Genomic DNA, 8789 nt, shown 5'->3' on the forward strand with positions numbered 1-8789 from the left:
TCAGTCTAATATTAAATAATGTAATTCCAAAGTATTGTATATAAAGTATCTATAACAGCAAGACTTTTTACTTAAAAAATAAAAGGACAAAAGATTTATCTTTTTATATGTTGCTCTTAACACTAACAGAATTTTAAAATGCTATTTCCTAAAGTTTTTCTTTTTGTGATTTATTTATTTTTAGTTTATACTTTCCTTATGTATAGATTGCGTACCATGTGTGTGCTGGTGCCTGCTGAGGCTAGACGAGGGCGTATCAGAGCCAGTGGGACTGGAGTTACTAATAATTGTGAGCTGCCCCATGGATCTGGGAACTGGCCATGGGTTGTCTACAAGAACAGCCAGTATTCTTAGCTGCGAGCCATGTCTCCAGCCACAAGTTTTCTTTTCACAAGGCTGAACCAGAACAACACTACCTAAAAGTCATATTTTGACATCAGCCATTGTCCTTATAATATTGCAACTAATAGAATTTAAGTCTTGACTTCAGTCTAATGTATGAAGAACAATAGCGACAAGGATGTTTCCATTTGGTGAAGCCCTGGAGATATAGTAATGAGTAGAGCCACTTTGTAAAACATCAGCCATGTAAATATAATAAATAGTGATTCCAGAATCAGAAAGAATCCTTCAAAAATGAGAAACAGTGAACAGGACATTTCAACAACAACAACAAAAAATTGTATTCAGGAGACTACATAATAAAACAAGCTTTGTGATTGTTTCTTTTTCCTTTAGACATATTCTTCCTGTCAAATAAATGTGGTCAGTGATAAAGTACTCTGGTCACGTTTTATTGTCAGATAAATACACATATGATAAGTAATGAAGGAATAGGCATCCCCCACCATGTGAATAACTTTTCTTAAAGTAAAGGTAGCTTTCTCAAAGTGCTGGAAGGAACTATGGAGGCTGCTGGGGAAGAGGAGCCATCAGAACTCTTACCTACATGTGAACCTTATGAACTACAATGCCAACTAGCCAGGCAAGACATGCCCACCTGTGAAATGGGGGCTGGATTGTTCCAGAGACAAGTAAGTGCTCATTGGATATGAGGCCTGCCCCACAGGAGGGAACCCATGCCTAGTATTGTAAACCAAGTGAAAAACAGACTACTAGGGAGGTTATAGTCCCAGATGGGAACTTACTAAGGGTGGTTGGCTAAATTGACATATCATAAAAATTGCCTTGTTAGTATCTGTGTTTATACTCAAAGACAGAGGTTGCTCTGGGAGTTAATCAGAGACGTTTCTCTTTGCAGTGAGCAGCAATGAATAAGGATGCAAGGCTGCACAAAATGCTAGGGTTAAGTGATGTTTCAGGACTCAGCCCTACATAACACATTTTTATCGCACTCTCTAAGGCTGAAGTAACACTGCAGAAGATGGAACAGAAAGAACACGGAAGCCAGAAGACTGGGAGAAGGGCTGCAGAATGCCATCTTTCAGGCATGACAATGTCATCTTGGCATGACACTGTTGCAAACAGGAACTGTAAACAGCTGTAATTACATGACTGGGCCTGTGTAAGACTGGCCTTGTCAACAGTTAGCTTTGGGTTGGGAAGGTGTTCATGAGGTGACTGTAGTACTTTCGCTTTGGACCACTGGCCCACAAATAATAACTCAGAGACTTGTTATGAATTATGAAAGTTTGGCCTAAGCTTATTTTCTCCTGCCTAGCTGTTGGCCATTCAGCTCTTTATTAAGCCAATCAGTGGGCATCTTGGGCAGATACAACTTTGCAGTGTACACAAATATAGGTGGGATTTTCAGGGACAGAGAGGAAGAGGAAGCTAGACAAGCAAATTACACCAGCCAGATATCAGGGAGACTGAAGAGGTCAGACATACAGTACAGAGTGAGGTAACTGAGCCATGTGGCAAAATGTACATTAGTAAAAGCAGGCTGATTTAAGTTATAAGAACTAGTTGTGAAAAAGCCTACGCTAAGGTCAAGCTTTTGTAACTAATAATATCTCCGTGTTGTTATTTGCGGGCTGGCAGTCCCAACAAGAAAGTACAACCAAGTAAGAATGTTGGCTCCTCATAGCTTTAGGACACAGTCCATCATGGTGGGGACTTCAAGTGACCCAAACTCAAAGCAGCTGGTCACATGGCATACACAGTCAAGAAGAGAGGGTGTGTGCTCCTGCTCAGCTAGGTTTTAAACATTTGCCTTTTCTTTCTCTTGTTCTTATTTTTAACATTTAATATGTGTGTGTGTGGTTTGTATGTGAGCATGTTCACATGACTACAGGTGCCCAGAAAGGCCAGCAGCATTGGATCCCTGGAGACAAACAGACAGTCGTGAGCCACCCATAGTGCATTCTGAAAACCAAACTTGGTTCCTCCACAAGAGCAACTGTGCTCATTACTACCAAGTCACTCTCCAGCCCCTCAGCTAGTATTCTGTCTGTTATCCAGTCCAGGACCCAAATCCAGGGTGGGTCTTCCCACCTCAAGCTAACCAAAACGACCCCTCACTGACATGGGAAGAGTGAAACTAAGTAAAATTACCCCTGGCAGGTGCACCTGGTGGCTTTCTCCTAGGCGGTTCCAGGCTTTGTGGAGTAGGCAACATCTGTAGTCACAAGCGGTTCTCCCCTGTAGGGCCCAAGACCTCCAGATCATAGGCTTTTCACTGGGTTTATAGAGCCCTCATGAACGCTCTCCTGTGGAGGGCGCCTCAAACTCAGTCAGAAGGTGGCATTGCACAGTGAGCACATCTTGTGTAGCAGGTGGTATTATAACTCACAGGGTTCACAGCTGGCTAAGACATCCATGATTTTTCTCCCCCAACATTCTGCACTGTACACCCAGCTCTGAGAAAGCAACCAGCAGGAAGGGCATTTCCATCTCAGTTCAGCTTGGTTTCTCTAGGGTTTACAACCGAGGTGTGTCGTATCTTCAGTAGCAGATCTACCCAGCAGATCTGATATTGGGGTTTTCATTTGCTAACCTATGGCTTCTGGGAGCAACATTATTCACTCAGACAGGGTACCTCTGTTCAAACTCTTTTTTATATATGTAAAGATTTATATATTTAGACAAGGTTGTAAACTGGTGGGTCTGTCTATGACTTTCCACACATCGTTAGCTTTGGTTATCTTCCCTCGTTAACACCCCACTTTTCCTACCTCCCCACTCCTACCCCTGTTTAAACTTTTCCATTCCCAGAATCCCCACCCTCTACTTTCATACCACGTGTTCTGTAATGTTGTGGAGTAGTCACCAGAAAAGGCTGCTCAGACATCGATTTAAGCCCATAGAAAGTCTTTATCAGCCAACCTGCAACTACACTGGGTGTTTGGGATCCCAACACAGCACTAAGCCTTTCTCAGGGTGAGATTTTTAAGCACAAACACTGTATTTCCGTTTGACACGCTACAGTTAACAAGAACAGGTAGCCAGTAATGCAGCCAAAGAAGCCAAAAAGCTAGGTTAGCACATTTACAGACTTTGTGAGAACTATGGGCTTTGAAGGATTAGGCCTTTGTTTTAGTTTCAACAGGTGGTGCTGTCTATGTGCTGGGTTTTACAGCTTGAATGGTACTTTCAGCGTGGAGTCACTTGTGCTGATGTCTGGGGCCCTGTTACATATTGTCTTCCCTTGAGCCCCCCCCCCATAATGGCCCCTTTCTAGCTTTCTGACTTTCTAGGCATGCCAGGTTAAACACACGCATCTGAAAATTCAAAACCAGGATCTACATAGGAGACATACGGCATTTGTTTTTCTCAGCTTGGTGACATCACTCAGGGCAGTGCTTTGCAGTTCCATTCACTTTTTTCCCTACCAATTTCGTGACTCCATTGTCTCCAGTGTTAAAAAGAATTCCATTGTGAAAATGTACCACATTTTCACCTTGTGTTCATCAGTTGATGAACACAGAGGCTCATCTCATCTTCTGGCCATTGTGAACAGAGCCTCTTCACTTGACTGTTGTGAAGTATTACTTTAACACTGTAAAGATGTGTTGCATTTGTTTATGTTGTGGAAAATTACATTAACTATGTCAAAGTGTGTTACATGTATTTATGCTGCATTTGTTTAACTATGTAAAGATGTGTTGCTTTTGTTTATGCAATGCTTGTTTAATTATGTAAAATTGTGTGGCTGTTTCAACTTGCCTGCTTGGTCTAATAAAAAGCTGAACAGCCAATAGCTAGGCAGTAGAGGGATAGACAGGGCTGGAAGGCAAAGAGAATAAGTAGGAGGAGGGATCTAGGCTAGGGAGAGAGGAGAGAGAAAGAGAGGGAGACACCTGGGGCTGGTCAGCCAGGCAGCTGCCAGACAGACAGACAAGGAGGAAGCAGAAAAAAGCAGGACATACAGAATGAAAGAAAGGTAAAAAGAGCCAAGGCAAAATGTAAACGAAGAGATACAGGTTAATATAAGCTATAAGAGCTAGTGGAACAAGCCTAAATTAAGGCTGAGCATTCATAATTTATAAGTCTCTGTGTCATGATTTGGGAGTTGGTTGGTGGCCCAACAGAAAGCCTGCTACTAATGACTTTCCAATGTGGGGCCCAAATTTCCACACAGGGCCCGAGAAAGCTAAAAAAAGAAAAAAGAAAAAAAAAGGATAAGGCTCCTTTAAGAAGCTCTGCACTTGAGTAGCCCCCACATTAAATAGGGGGAAGCTAAGTAAAAACATTTGCTGCAGTTGGGCAACAGCCTCTGAGAGCTGGGGCAGTTAAATGCAATTCCTGGTTAACTGCTTAAACAGACTTAAGGCTCTGCTGTCCGACCCAACCCAACCTGACCCAAGGACAACTAACTGCAAACGGCACCAGCTCTTAAAATCTCAGAGTTCACCCCAATGACATGCCTTTTCCAACAGGCCTCCTAATCCTTCCCAAACAGGTCTACCAACTGAGGACCAAGAATTCAAACATGTGAGCCTGTGGGGGCCGTTCTCACCTAAACCACCACACACGCTTAGTCACACCCATTAGTTACTGTCAGTGGTGCCCGTTTGTGCTGACTGGTGCTGTTAGGTGGTTGGTGAGTGGGTCATCTTGGATTAAAGGTGTAAAGTTAAATAGGGTGAGAATTTGTAAAGCCCAAAGAGCATATTTCATATCAGCTAAATATTCTCTGACTCTTGAGCCATCTCTTCTCTAAATCCATGGGCTGTAGATGACCCTACTCCTTCCGGGTGACCTCTGTAGGCCTCCAGGGCTCTTATTCTTGCATTCTCATGGTAACTTTCCAACATTGGTTTTCTGCTCCTTGATGCTGACAAACTCTTCTGTCCTTAGACTTCTAACAGCCCATCTTGATATGCATGGTTTTTATTTAGGCCTGGGTGTCCTGGGCAGGGTCCCATCATGCCTTTCACAGTCTTCTACAACCTCTGGCCTCCTCCTCGTTTTTTTCTCTTGGAAAAACCCAGTGTGGTTATACTCTGTTTATGATCTAACAAATAAATCTTGCCTGAAGATCAGAATGCAGAGCTAGCCACTCGTTAGTCACACATCTAGTTAAGAGCTAAGCCACTAATTAGCCACAGAGGAAAGGCAGTGGTGGCCACACCTTTAATCCAAGCACTAGAGAGACAGAGGCAGATGGATCTCTGTGAGTTCAAGACCACCCTAGGCTACATGAGAGTGAATCAGTGTAAAAGAGAAACAGAGCTTACACCTTTGATCCCAAAACTTGGAATGACACACCTTTAACCCCAGCACTAGAGAGGAATATAAAGCAAGTGCTCAGTAGAGTCTGAGGTTTTTGTGGAGAGTATTGCCGTCTGCAGTCACTCTGAGGATGGGATTCCCCCCTCCTTGGTCTTAGCCTTGGCAGAGGTAAGAACTCTGCAGTGGTTGGTTACTTTGCTTTTCTGCTCTTCAGCTTAAACCCCAACATCTGTCTCTGGGTTTTCATTATTTGTGCTACAACTCAGACTCCTTCTTGTGCATGGAAATTTGTCATCCACCTTAAAAAATATTTAATTATTTTTTTCTTGTGTGTTTCAGTATTTTGCCTGCAGATATGTAAGTACACTATGTTCATGATGTATGCAAGGAGGCCAGAAAAGGGCATCAGATCTCCTGGAACTGGAGTTACAGATGGTTATAAGCTACCACGTGGGTGCTAGGAGCTGAACTAGGGTCCTCTACCAGAGCATCCCATGCTCTTAACCCCTGAGCTCTCTTTTCTAGCCCTGGTAGTCATCTTTTATAGCTGGTGCATACTTTGGTCTGAACCTTCATTCTAAATTCATGTCAAGACATTTTTTCTTGGCAGCTCCACTCCAAAGAGCTATTTTATTATCAGTTTAGGATTTCCTCCCTTTGGACACACACACTACAGTGCCTGGACTAATGCCAGATGTGGGGTGGGAGAGGGCATTGTGTCTGGCTCTATGGTTATCACTCAGCAAATTGGGTGAGGAGATGAGTAGTCAGCTCTCAGTCTACAGTCTTGATCTTGAGCAAATGAGTGGCACCCTGGTTAACTCAGAACAGTACCACTACAGAATCAGGGGAGCGGAAATAAACACACCCAAGACTGTGGGGGGCAATGACTTCCTGTCAGGACATGCTGAAAATGAAAGCCACCGTGTGCTACTCATTTATTCACAGTTTCGTGTTTCTGAAATCCAGGCGTATCTTTTATCTTTTACTTAAAACAATCATTTATGTTAGGCTTCCTCGCTTGTCATAAACCTGCTACTTCAGGGGTGTCCTTTCCTTCTGATTTAGGGGAAATTAGTTTTTTCAGTGTGACCAGGGAGTTTCATGAGAGGGATAATCCATCCACAGGCTCTGTAGGGACAGTAGCACACCATTTGAATGTGTCCAATGACTGTATAATCTGCTTTTAAACCTTTAAATTCGGGGTTACTCTTTTCATTTAAAAGTAACAGTAATTCTGCACTTCTTTTGGATCCCTGACCCCTTGTCCAGTTCCACTGTTAGGCCTGGTCACATTGGCCACTTCTGCCACTGTAATACTGAAACAATAAACATAACTTTTAAATTTCAGGTTTGTAGCTTTTCCAATTATGTATGCATGCTTTTGGTGACCTGAGTCTGATGGGAATTCTTAAAGTGAACAACAAAGATTTGAACCTCTTGATCTGTAGCACTTTTGTGAGTTTTCTGGCTCAAGAGAATAGAGAAAAATTTTCACATATCACCTCTGACCACCTACCTCATAATCCATATATATTTTAAGTTGGAGGTATGTATTTAATACAATGCTCAATTCCTACTCCCAAATGCTCCTTGGGGTTTCATATGATTCCGTGTTTTAGAAGGAAGGGTATGTATTGGCAAAGGATCTGGACTTGGGGACCGTACAGTCTGGTTTGCTTTACAGTCTAAGTTACAGTGAGCATGTGAAGGGATGTCCCTATGTCCTCGTTCCAAGAAGATAGATATAAATAAACCATGTTTGTTAGGTCCTTTCCAAGTCAAGTCCACGTGGGACACTACACCAAATTACCACAAGGGGGCGCACAAGCCTCGATCATAAGAACGCCATGCGTCTGAGGTGCACACTTCCGGGATCAGGTCCTTTCTGTGTAGTGGTAAGAGGAGCAGCTGTGCACTGTGGTGAGCTGTCTGAGTCTGGTGAGGATAGACTCTGTGAAACCGAGGATGCGTGACTATGGAGTGTGGTGGGGGAGGGGAGAGGGAGCTTGCAAGCATGAATGCACAGAGAAGTCAGGGTTCATTCATAAAAGTAATGACACTTATTGAATGAATGCATACAGCTGACATAGGCAATGCAGATCATAGTACAGTGGTACTTGGAGGCTGTTTACCATTTTATTTGTGGGGATGTTTTTATTCACTACCTGTTACCACTTCTCAGGCTTGAACTAAAATCAAGTGTAATAGCAACATATTATTGCATTTTTGATACCTTTCAAGACAGTTCTTCAACTGTCCAAAGATACTGTATCTTTTTACCTTTCTTTCTAGTTTGGGTATCTAATTTATTTGCTTTCCCATCATTTTTGCCTTAGTGGGCTTGAAACACATTCCCATGGGCTTCCTGCAGCAGGCTTTCTCCCCTGGCTTGCTTCTGATGGGTGTTTCCCTGTTGTTTTTCTATTTTATAGTGCCCATCCTTCCTGCATAGATCTTTTTAATCTTTTAATGTCCATGGTAACTGTCACTAAGCTCTAATCTGAGCCGTGCCACTGCTTGTGGCTTGGGAGGTGCTGTGTAAGTCCTAGTGTAACCCTGGGTCTAATATGAGCCCTGCCTCTGCTTGCTCCTTGGGAGGTGCTGCGTAAACACTGGTGGAATGTCATTTCACTGCTAAACATGATGTTATTGATTTTAGACAGATTTGCCTTTCAGAAATTTTTAATTTAAAAAATGCAGTGTGCTTTCAAGAAATTCCACATCTCCACAGAGTTGGTTCCCCCCCCCCGCCTTCTCTTCTGCAGAGTTCAGAATGAGCTGGGTAAAGGGTCTCTATTACAAAACAGGGAACGTCCAGAAATTGTTAGAGTAGCAGCAGAGGCCCCTTCAGAGAACACCCATGGTCAATAGGATGATGTCTCTGGCCTGGGTTCAAGCCTGACCAGCTGGACCAGACCAATCTCCAGGCCTAGGTGCCCTCCCTAGGAAGGCAGGTGAACTCACTCACAGCAAGTGGTCTTAAAGAGACAGGAAGAATATTTTTCCTTTAATGAGATGTCATGCTTATCCTTTCTAATTTCTGCTCCCCAGTGCTCATCACATAAGTTATCATGGATAGTGGCTAGGAAGCCATCTTTCTGTGGCCTGAGTCAGAAAGGCAACTTTCCCATTTTTGCTTCTCTGTTTCT

This window comes from Mesocricetus auratus, unplaced genomic scaffold, assembly GCF_017639785.1.
Source record: "Mesocricetus auratus isolate SY011 unplaced genomic scaffold, BCM_Maur_2.0 Super-Scaffold_100009, whole genome shotgun sequence".
Taxonomy (NCBI): domain Eukaryota; kingdom Metazoa; phylum Chordata; class Mammalia; order Rodentia; family Cricetidae; genus Mesocricetus; species Mesocricetus auratus.